Genomic DNA, 13472 nt, shown 5'->3' with positions numbered 1-13472 from the left:
ATATAAATAACAACTTTATTATTGCCTCTAGGGCATATTTGCTTCAGTCTCCCACTTGCACTAGAGTCAATAATCTAGATTACATTGTAATGATTCTAACACCCATGGAGTCTTGGTGCTGATCATGTTTTGCTCGTGAGAGAGGCTTAGTCAACGGGTCTGCAACATTCAGATCCGTATGTATCTTGTAAATCTCTATGTCACCCTCCTTGACTTCATCCTAGATGGAATTGAAGCGTCTCTTGATGTCTTTGGTTATCTTGTGAAATCTGGATTCCTTTACCAAGGCAATTGCACCAGTATTGTCACAAAAGATTTTCATTGGACCCGATGCACTAGGTATGACACCTGGATCGGATATGAACACCTTCATCTAGACTCCATCATTTGCTGCTTCCGAAGCAGCTATGTATTCCGCTTCACACGTAGATCCCGCCATGACGCTTTGCTCAGAAGCGCACCAAGTAACAGCTCCACTATTCAATAAAAATACGTATCCGGTTTGTGACTTAGAGTCATCCGGATCAGTGTCAAAGCTCCCATCGACGTAATCGTTTATGACGAGCTCTTTGTCACCTCCATAAACGGTAAACATATCCTTATCCTTTTCAGGTATTTCAGGATGTTCTTGACCGCTGTCTAGTGATCCACTCCTAGATTACTTTGGTACCTCCCTGCTAAACTAATAGCAAGCCACACACCAGGTCTGGTATACAACATTGCATACATGATAGAACCTATGGCCAAAGCATAGGGAATGACTTTCATTTTCTCTCTATCTTCTGCAGTGGTCGGGCATTGAGTCTGACTCAACTTCACACCTCGTAACACAAGCAAGAACCCTTTCTTTGCTTGATCCATTTTGAACTTCTTCAAAACTTTATCAAGGTATGTGCTTTGTGAAAGTCCAATTAAGCGTCTTGATCTATCTCTATAGATCTTGATGCCTAATATATAAGCAGCTTCACCGAGGTCTTTCATTGAAAAATTCTTATTCAAGTATCCTTTTATGCTATTCAGAAAGGTAGTATCATTTCCAATAAACAATATGTCATCCACATATAATATCAAAAATGCTACAGAGCTCCCGCTCACTTTCTTGTGAATAAAGGCTTCTCCAAAAGTCTGTAAACAATATGCTTTGATCACACTATCAAAGCGTATATTCCAACTCCGAGATGCTTGCACCAGTCCATAAATGGATCGCCGGAGCTTACACACTTTGTTAGCACCTTTTGGATTGACAAAACCTTCTGGTTGCATCATATACAACTCTTCTTTAAGATATCCATCAAGGATTGCAGTTTTGACATCCATTTACCAAATTTCATAATCATAAAATGCGGCAATTGCTAACATGATTCGGACGGACTTAAGCATCGCTACGAGTGAGAATGTCTCATCGTAGTCAACTCCTTGAACTTTTTTGAAAACCTTTCGCAACAAGTCGAGCTTTGTAGACAGTAATATTACCGTCAGCGTCAGTCTTCTTCTTGAAGATCCATTTATTCTCTATGGCTTGCGGATCATCGGGCAAGTCAACCAAAGTCCACACTTTGTTCTCATACATGGATCCCATCTCAGATTTCATGGCCTCAAGCCATTTTGCGGAATCTGGGCTCATCATCGCTTCCTCATAGTTCGTAGGTTCGTCATGGTTAAGTTACATGACCTCTAGAACAGGATTATTGTACCTCTCTAGTGTGGATCTTACTCTGGTTGAGCTACAAGGTTGGGTAGTAACTTGATTAGAAGTTTCATGATCATCATCATTAGCTTCCTCACGAATTGGTGTAGGAATCACTGGAACTGATTTCTGTGATGGACTACTTTCCAATAGGGGAGCAGGTACAATTACCTCATCAAGTTCTACTTTCGTCCCACTCACTTCTTTCGAGAGAAACTCCTTCTCTAGAAAGGATCCATTCTTAGCAACAAATATCTTACCTTCGGATCTATGATAGAAGGTGTACCCAATAGTCTCCTTTGGGTATCCTATGAAGACACATTTCTCCGATTTGGGTTCGAGCTTATCAGGTTGAAGCTTTTTCCAATAAGCATCACAACTCCAAACTTTAAGAAACGACAACATGGGTTTCTAGCCAAACCACAGTTCATAAGGGGTCGTCTCAACGGATTTCGATGGTGCCCTATTTAACATGAATGCAGTCGTCTCTAAAGCATAACCCCAAAACGATAGTGGTAAAGCAGTAAGAGACATCATAGATCTCACCATATCTAATAAAGTGCGGTTACGACGTTTGGACACACCATTACGCTGTGGTGTTTCAGGTGGTGTGAGTTGCGAAACTATTCCGCATTGTTTCAAATGAAGACCAAACTCGTAACTCAAATATTCTCCTCCACGATCAGATCGTAGAAACTTTATTTTCTTGTTATGATGATTTTCCACTTCACTCTGAAATTCTTTGAACTTTTCAAATGTTTCAGACTTATGTTTCATCAAGTAGATATACCCATATCTTCTCAAATCATCTGTGAAGGTCAGAAAATAACGATACCTGCCACGAGCATCAACACTCATCGGACTGCATACATTAGTATGTATTAATTCTAATAATTCTGTTGCTCATTCCATTGTTCCGGAGAACGGAGTCTTAGTCATCTTGCCTATGAGGCATGGTTCGCAAGCATCAAGTGATTCATAATCAAGTGATTCCAAAAGCCCATCAGTATGGAGTTTCTTCACGCGCTTTACACCAATATGACCTAAACGGTAGTGCTACAAATAAGTTGCACTATCATTATTAAACTTATATCTTTTGGCTTCGATATTATGAATATGTGTATCACTACTGTCAAGATTTAGTAAAAATAGACCACTCATCAAGGGTGCATGACCATAAAAGATATTACTCATATAAATAGAACAATCATTATTCTCTGATTTAAATGAATAGCCGTCTCGCATCAACCAAGATCCAGATATAATGTTCATGCTTAACACTGGCACCAAATAACAATTATTCAGGTCTAAAACTAATCCCGAAGGTAGATGTAGAGGTAGCGTGTCGACGGAGATCACATCGACTTTGGAACCATTTCCCACGCGCATCGTCACCTCGTCCTTAGCCAATCTTCGCTTAATCCGTAGCCCTTGTTTCGAGTTGCAAATATTAGCAATAGAACCAGTATCAAATACCCAGGCGCTACTGTGAGCATTAGTAAGGTACACATCAATAACATGTATATCAAATATACCTTTCACTTTGCCATCCTTCTTATCCGCCAAATACTTAGGGCAGTTCCATTTCCAGTGACCATTCCCTTTGTAGTAGAAGCACTCAGTCTCAGGCTTAGGTCCAGACTTAGGCTTCTTCACTTGAGCAGCAACTTGCTTGCCGTTCTTCTTGAAGTTCCCCTTCTTCCCTTTGCCCTTCTTCTTGAAACTGGTGGTCTTGTTGACCATCAACACTTGGTGCTCCTTCTTGATTTCTACCTCCGCAACCTTTAGCATCGCGAAGAGCTCGGGAATTGTCTTATCCATCCCTTGCATATTATAGTTCATCACGAAGCTTTTGTAGCTTGGTGGCAGTGATTGAAGAACTCTGTCAATGGCACTATCAACCGGAATATTAACTCCTAGCTGAGTCAAGTGATCGTGGTACCCAGACATTCTGAGTATATGTTCACTGACATAACTATTCTCCTCCATTTTGCAGCTGTAGAACTTATTGGAGACTTCATATCTCTCAATCCGAGCATTTGCTTGAAATATTAACTTCAACTCCCGGAACATCTCATATGCTCCATGACGTTCAAAATGTCGTTGATGTCCCGGTTCTAAACCGTAAAGCATGGCACACTGAACTATCGAGTAGTCATCAGCTTTGCTCTGCCAGGTGTTCATAACATCTGGCGTTGCTCCTGTAGTGGGTTTGGCACCTAGCGGTGCTTCTAGGACGTAATTCTTCTGTGCAGCAATGAGGATAATCCTCATGTTACGGACCCAGTCCGTGTAGTTGCTACCATCATCTTTCAACTTAGCTTTCTCTAGGAACGCATTAATTCAACGGAACAACAACACGAGACATTTATCTACAACAACATAGACATGCAAAATACTATCAGGTACTAAGTTCATGATAAATTAAAGTTCAATTAATCATATTACTTAAGAACTCCCACTTAGACATCCCTCTAATCATCCAAGTGATCACATGATCCACATCAACTAAACCATGTCCGATCATCATGTGAGATGGAGTAGTTTTCAATGGTGAACATCACTATGTTGATCATATCTACTATATGATTCACTCTTGACCTTTCGGTCTCAGTGTTCGGAGGCCATATCTGCATATGGTAGGCTCGTCAAGTTTAACCCGAGTATTCTGCGTGTGCAAAACTGGCTTGCACCCGTTATATGTGAACGTAGAGCTTATCACACCCGATCATCACTTGGTGTCTCAGCACGACAAACTGTAGCAATGGTGCATACTTAGGGAGAACACTTATACCTTGAAATTTAGTGAGAGATCGTCTTATAATGCTACCGTCGTACTAAGCACAATAAGATGCATAAAGGATAAACATCACATGCAATCAATATAAGTGATATGATATGGCCATCATCATCTTGTGCCTTTGATCTCCATCTCCAAAGCCCCGTCATGATCACCATCTTCACCTGCTTGACACCTTGATCTCCATTGTAGCATCGTTGTCGTCTCGCCAACTGTTGCTTCTACGACTATCGCTACCGCTTAGTGATAAAGTAAAGCAATTACATGCCGATTGCATTTCATACAATAAAGCGACAACCATATGGCCCCTGCCAGTTGCCGATAAATGTGTTACAAAACATGATCATCTCATACAAAAATTTATATAATCATGTCTTTGACCATATCACATCACAACATGCCCTGCAAAAACAAGTTAGACGTCATCTACTTTGTTGTTGCAAGTTTTATGTGGCTGCTATGGGCTTAGCAAGAACCGTTTGTACCTACACATCAAAAACCACAACACGGTATAGTGATTGCTTTTTGATCTTCAGAAAGAACCCTGTTCATTGAATCTGATTCAACTAAAGTTGGACAAATTGACACCCGCCAGCCACCTGTGTGCAAAGCATGTCGGTAGAACCAGTCTCATGAACGCGGTCATGTAATGTTGGTCCGAGACGCTTCATCCAACAATACCTCCGAATCAAGAAACAACTAGTGATGGCAAGCAATATGTATATAGCCACGCCCACAACTCCTTTGTGTTCTTCTCGTGCATATAACATCTACACATAGACCTGGCTCAGATGCAACTATTGGGGAACGCAGTATTTCAAAAAAATTCCTACGATCATGCAAGATCTATCTAGGGATGCATAGCAACGAGAGGGGAGAGTATGTCTACGTACCCTCGTAGACCGAAAGCGGAAGCGTTAAGAAACACAGTTGATGTAGTCGAACGTCTTCGCGATCCAACCGATCAAGTACCGAATGCATGGAACCTCCGCGATCGGCACATGTTCAGCTCGATGATGTCCCTCGTACTCTTGATCCAGTTAAGGCCGAGGGAGAGTTTCGTCAGCACGAAGGTGTTTTGATGGTGATGATTAAGTTACCGACGCAGGGCATCGCCTGAGCACTACGACAATATGACCGAGGTGTATTTCTGTGGAGGGGGGCACCGCACATGGCTAACACAATTGTCAACTTGTGTCTATGGGGTGCCCACTCCCCCGTATATGAAGGAGGGGAGCAGGGGGCCGGCCGGCCCACATGGTGCGCCCCCAAGGGGGATTCCTACTCCTACTAGGAGTAGGTTTCCCCCCTGTCCTAGTCCTAATAGGAGGGGGAAGGAAGGGGAAGAGGAGAAGAAGGAAAGAGGGGCCTGGCCCCCCTCCCAATTTGGATTGGGCTTGGGGGGCGCGCCCCCACCTCTTGGCCGCCTCCTCTCTCTTCCACTAAATCCCATGTAGGCCCATTAAGCCCCCGGGGGGTTTCGGTAACCCCCCCGGTACTCCGGTACATGCCCGAACTCATCTGAAACCATTCCGGTGTCCAAAGATAACCTTCCAATATATCAATCTTCATGTATCGACCATTTCGAGACTCCTCGTCATGTCCGTGATCACATCCGGGACTACAAACTACCTCCAGTACATGAAAACACATAAACTTATAATACCGACCGTCATTGCATGTTAAGCGTGCGGACCCTACGGGTTCGAGAACTATGTAGACATGACTGAGACTCATCTCCGGTTAATAACCAATAGCGGAACCTAGATGCTCATATTGGTTCCTACATATTCTACGAAGATCTTTATCGGTCAAACCGCATAACAACATACGTTGTTCCCTTTGTCATCAGTATGTTACTTACCCGAGATTCGATCGTTGGTATCATCATACCTAGTTCAATATCATTACCGGCAACTGTCGTTACTCGTTCTATAATGCAACATCCCGCAGAGATACCTCTCCGACAATCAGAGTGACAAATCCTAATCTTGATCTATGCCAACTCAACAAACACCATCGAAGACACCTATAGAGCATCTTTATAATCACCCAGTTACGTTGTGATGTTTGATAGCACACTAAGTGTTCCTCCGGTATTTGGGAGTTGCATAATCTCATAGTCATAGGAACATGTATAAGTTATGGAGAAAGCATTAGCAATAAACTAAACGATCATAGTGCTAATCTAACGAATGGGTCAAGTCAATTACATCATTATCTAATGATGTGATCCTGTTCATGAAATGACAACTCATGTCTATGGTTAGGAAACTTAACCATCTTTGATTAACGAGCTAGTCAATGTAGAGGCATACTAGTGACACTATGTTTGTCTACGTATTCACACATGTACTAAGTTACTTGTTAATACAATTCTAGCATGAATAATAAACATTTATCGTGATATAAGGAAACATAAATAACAACTTTATTATTGCCTCTAGGGCATATCTCTTTCACAGAGACGTAAGATTTGCACGAATAAGGGAAGAGGAGTACCTCTTTCTGCTGGCATTGTTGTGTCCTCCTTCTGTTTTTCCAATGATCTTCTAGTGGTTCGCTAGAAATGAGAAGTTGTGGAGGACGGTGGAGCCTTGGACGAACCGATGGCCAAGCTGTTGAGTGTGGTGCGGTGGCTGTCTGTCGGCGGTGGGGAACCAGATCCGAGGCGGCAAACGACGGCGTAGCGGAAACAGCTCCGGTGCGGTGGACGGTTGGGACACTGGAGAGGCAGCAGTGAGGCACATGACAGTGTGGTCGAAGTGGTTTTGGTATGGCGCATGTCGGCGTTGGTGTCGTGGAGTCAGCTCTCCCTCGGCTTCAGCTACTAAGTCCTTGAGGGCGTTGCGGTGCGTTGGACGACGACGTCGTGGTACCGGCTCTGGCGTGATGGGGGAGGGCAGTGGTGGATTGGGCGTGATGGGCTGGAGGACAGAGGAGGCTATGGTCTTGCGACTGGTGGAGAGGGCGTTTTAGCGCCCATGGAGTATGAATGGGGAAACGGAGGGAGGGGGAACTAAGGGTGAACAATGTTTTGGTTCGGGACGCGCTTGTTTGAAATTTGGGGAAAGTTACAAACTTTGCCCCCATCTAAAATTTTGGACATATTGCGGGTTGGGGTTAGGACAGTAATCTCAGGTGTCCCAAATGGTGGGCAGGATAGATTTCGGCGGAGCGCATGGGTGTTTAGGCGCCCACGGCGTATGAATGCTTCTCTGAGGCGGTTGAGATTGGCATCTTGGTGAAGTTACAAACCTACCCCGGTTTAGATCTTTGGACATCGGGCCGATAGGCTACACGTGCCAGAGTCAAGATAGTAATTTCCTACCACCAAACATTAGTCTCACGTGGTTTCGGGTGACCAGAGGCTTATTTGGCACTTCGTTCAATATTTGGGAGCAGAAGCATTAACATTTTCGGTTCTCTTGAATTGAACTTCCAGGATTTGTCAAACTTCACAAATCTTTACTCTTGAAAATCCTAAAACTACAATTACTTTGGAATGGAGGGGGTACATTTGAATATACATTGTACACGAGTATATATTAAAAAATATGCAACTTACCTCGGTTCATGCATGGTTCCAGATATAATCTCCTTGGTTGCAAAAAAAACTTAGACATGCGTATGAATATATAGCATGTTCAAACGCACAACAAAGATTGATGCCCCCTTTTAGATCTGATTTACAAATGCCATTATCTCAGGTTCAAATAGATGAATGCACTTCCTATGAATTTGAATCTTTGAAACCCCCTTTATGTTGAATTCAACATGTATTCTATTTCATAGCTAGTAATTTGGAATGTATCCATGTAAGTGACAAATGTATAAAGTGCTTCACACTAACAACATGGAGTGCACTAATTAATGTTTATATATGAATTGCAAAAGCAATGCATTGCCTGTATTTCAAACTGCTCTCACGCTATGGATCGATAATATGAAGTAAACACATGCACATGTTAGAATTCAATAGAGTATGGGTGTCTGATAGACCGATTTTCGTTCATACACAAATTACAAAATTCATGATCTCATCCAAAAATAATAATGTCATTTATATTTTATTTTAATGCGTAGAACCGCCTTTTACACGTAGATGCACTATGCATCGGCCCGTTCTCACAAACGTGCTATATATCTCTCTATCTAATGCATAAGTGCACACACTTTATATACATCGGCATTTCCCTTCCACACACGCTCACAATCTCTCCCGAGGTGTCAGGGTGTCTCACGCACACACTCTCTCTATATATCTCTCTCTTTCTGACTACTACGTACCACTCTTTTCACTAATCTTAGTTGGAAAACAATATTTCTCTCGCATGCATATATACACACGCACGGTCTCTACTAGCCCTCTATACGCACATATATGTGCCTACGTGTCTCCCGCATGCACATTATCTTTAGGCCTCTCTCACACACGTTGCCCCCACCCCACAGACACACCTCTCTCTTAGTAGTTAGCAGATGTGATTCCATCAGATCATTCGGTAGGATATCCCTGACTGTTAGGCTGGATGGTAATACGAGGCAAAGTTTTACCCAAGTTCGGACCCTTGCAATTGAGGAAAAAGCCTACTCCTGGTACTGTATATTAGTGATAGGGGTGTGTACAAGGTACATGTGAATACTAGGCATTCTGCGTGTGTGTATACTATTGACGAACTAGCCCCCAGGTTTCTATAACATACTCGAGGCCTAGGATTACAAATCATATATAGTCGGCTTATCACCAATGGGGACAGAGTCCTCCACGACTCAGGTAGCTTCGTGTTGTACGTCGAGTCCTCCACATGGGTCTTCGTATAATGCGTCTCGGTCCAACCTATGTGGCGCAGGATGGAACCGACCCATGAGTCCTAATGTTAACCCACCACAACTAGAAATGATGTGCCCACCCCAACTAGAAATGATGTGCCCACCACACCACACACGCAATCGGCCACTAAGGAAATAAGCATATGTAATAGTACAATGTTATGCATGAAAGTTAATTGCATGGTGCATCCAAAAATATTTGTTCTACATTGTGAATGTTTATATTTTCTCCTAAAATAGTAGTCACGGGAAAGAGAAGCGAAGGGCATATCTCTCCTTGTCTCCACCGGACACCCCCTCTTTCTACACCACTTCCACGTACATACACAAACTATCTCTCGGCCCTCTAAAAGTATGCATGCCCATGACACACTCACGTGTGACGGTTGTCGGTGTGAAAACCGGCAGATCTCGGGTAGGGGGTCCCGAACTGTGCGTCTAAGGTCGATGGTAACAGGAGATAGGGGACACGATGTTTACCCAAATTCGGGCCCTCTCTATGGAGGTAATACCCTATTTCTTGCTTGATTGATCTTGATGAATATGAGTATTACAAGAGTTGATCTACCACGAGATCGTAATGGATAAAACCCTAGAAGTCTAGCCTATGTGATTATGATTGTCTCTGCCTCTACAGACTAAACCCTCTGGTTTATATAAACACCGGAGGGGACTAGGGTTATACAAAGTCGGTTACAGAGAAAGGAATCTTCATATCTGAACGCCAAACTTGCCATCCACGCCAAGGAGAGTCCCATCCGGACACGGGTGAGAGTCTTCGGTCCTGTATCTTCATAGCCCATAAGTCCGGCCCATGTCCAACAAGACGGATGCCCGAGGACCCCTTAGTCTAGGACTCCTTGAGTGGCCCCTGAACCAGGCTTCAATGAAGAGGTGTCCGGCGCGCAGATTGTCTTCGGCATTGCAAGGCGGGTTCCTCCTCCGAATACTCCAACACAGTCTTCGAACACAACGAACGTTTCTGGATCTGCAAAACAAGTACCACACACCACCGCAGAGAGTACAATATTACTTTTTGGTAATGTGATATCACGTCCCTGCCCGGTTATTATTTTGAACCATTTTTCGGCCTGCCGCTCCATATTTTGAGATGCGGTTTTATTGGCACGTCTTGTCAAAGCAGAGATCGTGTCCCCTTATTGCGGGATTCTCATCAATACGGGTATGGGTAATCCAACCGTGCCACCAGCACGACCCCTGGGGAATAGGTGAGTTTTATGGCGAATGGGGAGACGCTTGATATTCACTGCCTTTATAAGGAGATAAGGATTCACATCTTTCACCCACTCCTTCTCTCTTTCCGCCTACCCACTCTCGAGCTCCAGCGCCCAAGTTCTCATCTTTTCTGCCTCAAGAAAGCACTCCGACCATGTCCGGAGCGTAGGGCAAGTGGATGGCCTCCACTGTCAAGGAGAAGGACATCTCCCAGCTTCGGGAGGCCGGATATTTGGCCAGGAGGTCGCCCATCGGCTTTCGACCGAGGGATAGATCGTCCCTACCCTGAAGCCCCATGAGAGGGTAGTTTTCATCCCCCACTTCGTCCGCGGGCTGGGATTTCCACTCCACCCCTTCGTTCGCGGGCTCATGTTATACTATGCCTGGATTTCCATGATCTGGCCCCAAATTCCTTCTTCACTATCTCGGCATTCATCATCGTGTGTGAGGCCTTCCTCCACACCCAACCCCACTTTGGATTGTGGCTAAAGACCTTCAATGTGAAGCCGAAGGTGGTGGGCGGCCAACACACATAGTGCGGAGGCACCATGGTGAGAAAAATGTCCAACGTCCCGTGACCCAAAGGCACCTTCGTGGAGACCGTCAAGGGGTGGCAGAAGTTGTGGTTCTATGACACAGAGTCCCGTGACACTACCTGGGCCGCGGCTCCCGAATTAAAATCCGGGGCCCCAATGCGGCTTACCTCCTGGCAAGAGAAGGGCCTGGATTGTTCCTCGTCGGACGAGCTGACAACGCTTCAGATGCACATCAGGAGCATGATGGACAAGAACGTCAAGCTTGTCGATGTGATTCAGGTGATGCTAGTTAGCCGGATTCTTCCATGCCAAAGCCGGGCTTGCCACCTGTGGGAGTTCGATCCGGCCGAGCACAAGACCTTGCAACGGTTCTTCGAAACTACGCACGAAGATATCTGGAAGGTGCTCTTCAAGACCAATGAGGCGTGGCCGAAGAAGACTGAGGACCGTGGGCATGACCTGGCCCATCCCGCCAATTCGGTAAGTTTTCCGTGTTTCAAGGTGTATCCCTTACTTGCTTACTCAAGGAGGATGTCCAAACTTCCCTATTTGTTTTTTCAGGGTTGGACGAAGAAGGCGGAGCGGATTCAGTGTCTGGCTCCACTGCTCGAGTAACCATCCATCCCGCTTCTAACGAAGATCCTAGTTCTGGCGCCCTACAAGGCGCCGGAGAAGAAGGCCAAGGGGACCACAGGTGGCCTCTGTCCCAAGGGTACTTCGGACATGGTGTCCGAAGATGCCGAAACTCACTCCTCCACCGCCGAAGATGACGAGGAGGAGGAAGAGGAAGAAGAAAGCAACTCCCCCCTCCCTGAGGGGGAAAGAAGAGGGCGGCCTCCACAAATCTGGAGGCAGAGGCGTCCAAGAAGGGGAAGGTCTCCCTTGCGGATAGCTCTGCGTGGGACATCGATAGCAGCCTAGAACGGCGCCCTCGAGACAAGCCCCTGGCCGAATCGTGAGTATTCGAAGACCCCGACACATTCATATATTAGCATCTTTACTTCATAATTTTAACATGTTGAATCATGCACTTGCAGTCTGGCTCATTCCGCCCTCGAGCGATCCTCCTCTTCGGGGAACTCGCTGGATCCGAAGGTGATGGACAACGGGTCCCTTCCGGCGGCCTCCTCGCCCAGGGCCATGGATGACACCGAGGTGTTGTCCCAAAAGGATCCCAGGGCAAGGTGAGACGCAGGAGGCCGTCAGGGCGGTGCTAGAGGGCAAGACCTCGACTGCCGGACACATGGGGGAGCAGATCCCCCTGGAGACTGGCGATGGGGGCCATGTCCAATTCGGCCCCCAGTCGAATACGGTCCCGGAGACCAATACGGGTCTGAAATCCGGCCAGCAGCCTCCTTCATCGGAAGGAGGTGTGCCCATTCCACTGGTGACCTCTGTCCAGCCAGAGGCACCGGATACTCTACTAGAAGTGCTGCGAAGTGTTTCCATCGTTGAGGAACACTGTACCCTCATGGGTGTGGTGATTGAGAAGATTCAGTCTGCGAAGAGCGGACTGATCGAAGCCTGCACAAGCCTTTTAATAGGCTTTGAGGTAAGCAATGCAATTTGTGAAAAGGAAGTCACCGTATAGACAGTAGCCCCTGAGACTCTGTCCGGTGTTCGGAAAGAAGAGCCGAACAGATGATCAAATAGTTTTTCGTAGGAGACTAACTAGATATGTATATGTGAATAAGCAGGTGTCGCTGCTAGCCATGACTTCTCATGCTACCGAAGTTTTCAGACTGAGGCCAAGTCTGGAGTGGGCCAAGGAAGAGCTCGGTCGAGTGAAAAAATAGCTGGAGGACAAGCAGGGTATGTAATGACCTATTCAGGTATAGCAAGATATGAATTGCTTGTGTTGATCGTATGATAATTTGTAGGAGCGGCGTCCGAGGTGGAAATCCTCAAGTCAGCGCTGGCCGAAGCCCAAAAGAGGGCGGCAGATGAACAGGCTGCCCGCGAAAAGCATGAGGCCAGGGTCGGTGAGGTCCAGCAGGAGCTACAGGACGCCGTGAAGAAATGTGATTCCTTGGAGCGCAAGAATGCGGACCAAGAGTCCGAACTTGCCAAGGCCCGTCAAAGTGCACAAGAGGCCCGATCGAAGCCTAGGGCGCCCTCCAGGAAATCCAACAGGCCAAGAAAATTGCGGCGGGTAAGGCTTTTATTATGCAGAGCAAGTATGTGAAGAAGAGATATCTCTTGCTAACCTGGATTTGGAGTTCTCCAGGGGCGTTTGCGGATATGCCACACAGTTTTTCTGATGCTGCGGAATTCTTCCGAGCCGAAGAGGGGAGCTCAACAGAGAAGTTATTCTGGTCGCAATACCTTGCGCCAGAACATCCGGTGCCCTTTAGCGACCAGCTAAAATAGCTGGTCGAGC

The sequence above is a fragment of the Triticum urartu genome, chromosome 4A (assembly GCF_056163025.1).
Source record: "Triticum urartu cultivar PI428250 chromosome 4A, HENAU_Tu73, whole genome shotgun sequence".
Taxonomy (NCBI): Eukaryota; Viridiplantae; Streptophyta; class Magnoliopsida; order Poales; family Poaceae; genus Triticum; species Triticum urartu.
This window is presented reverse-complemented; position numbering follows the sequence as displayed.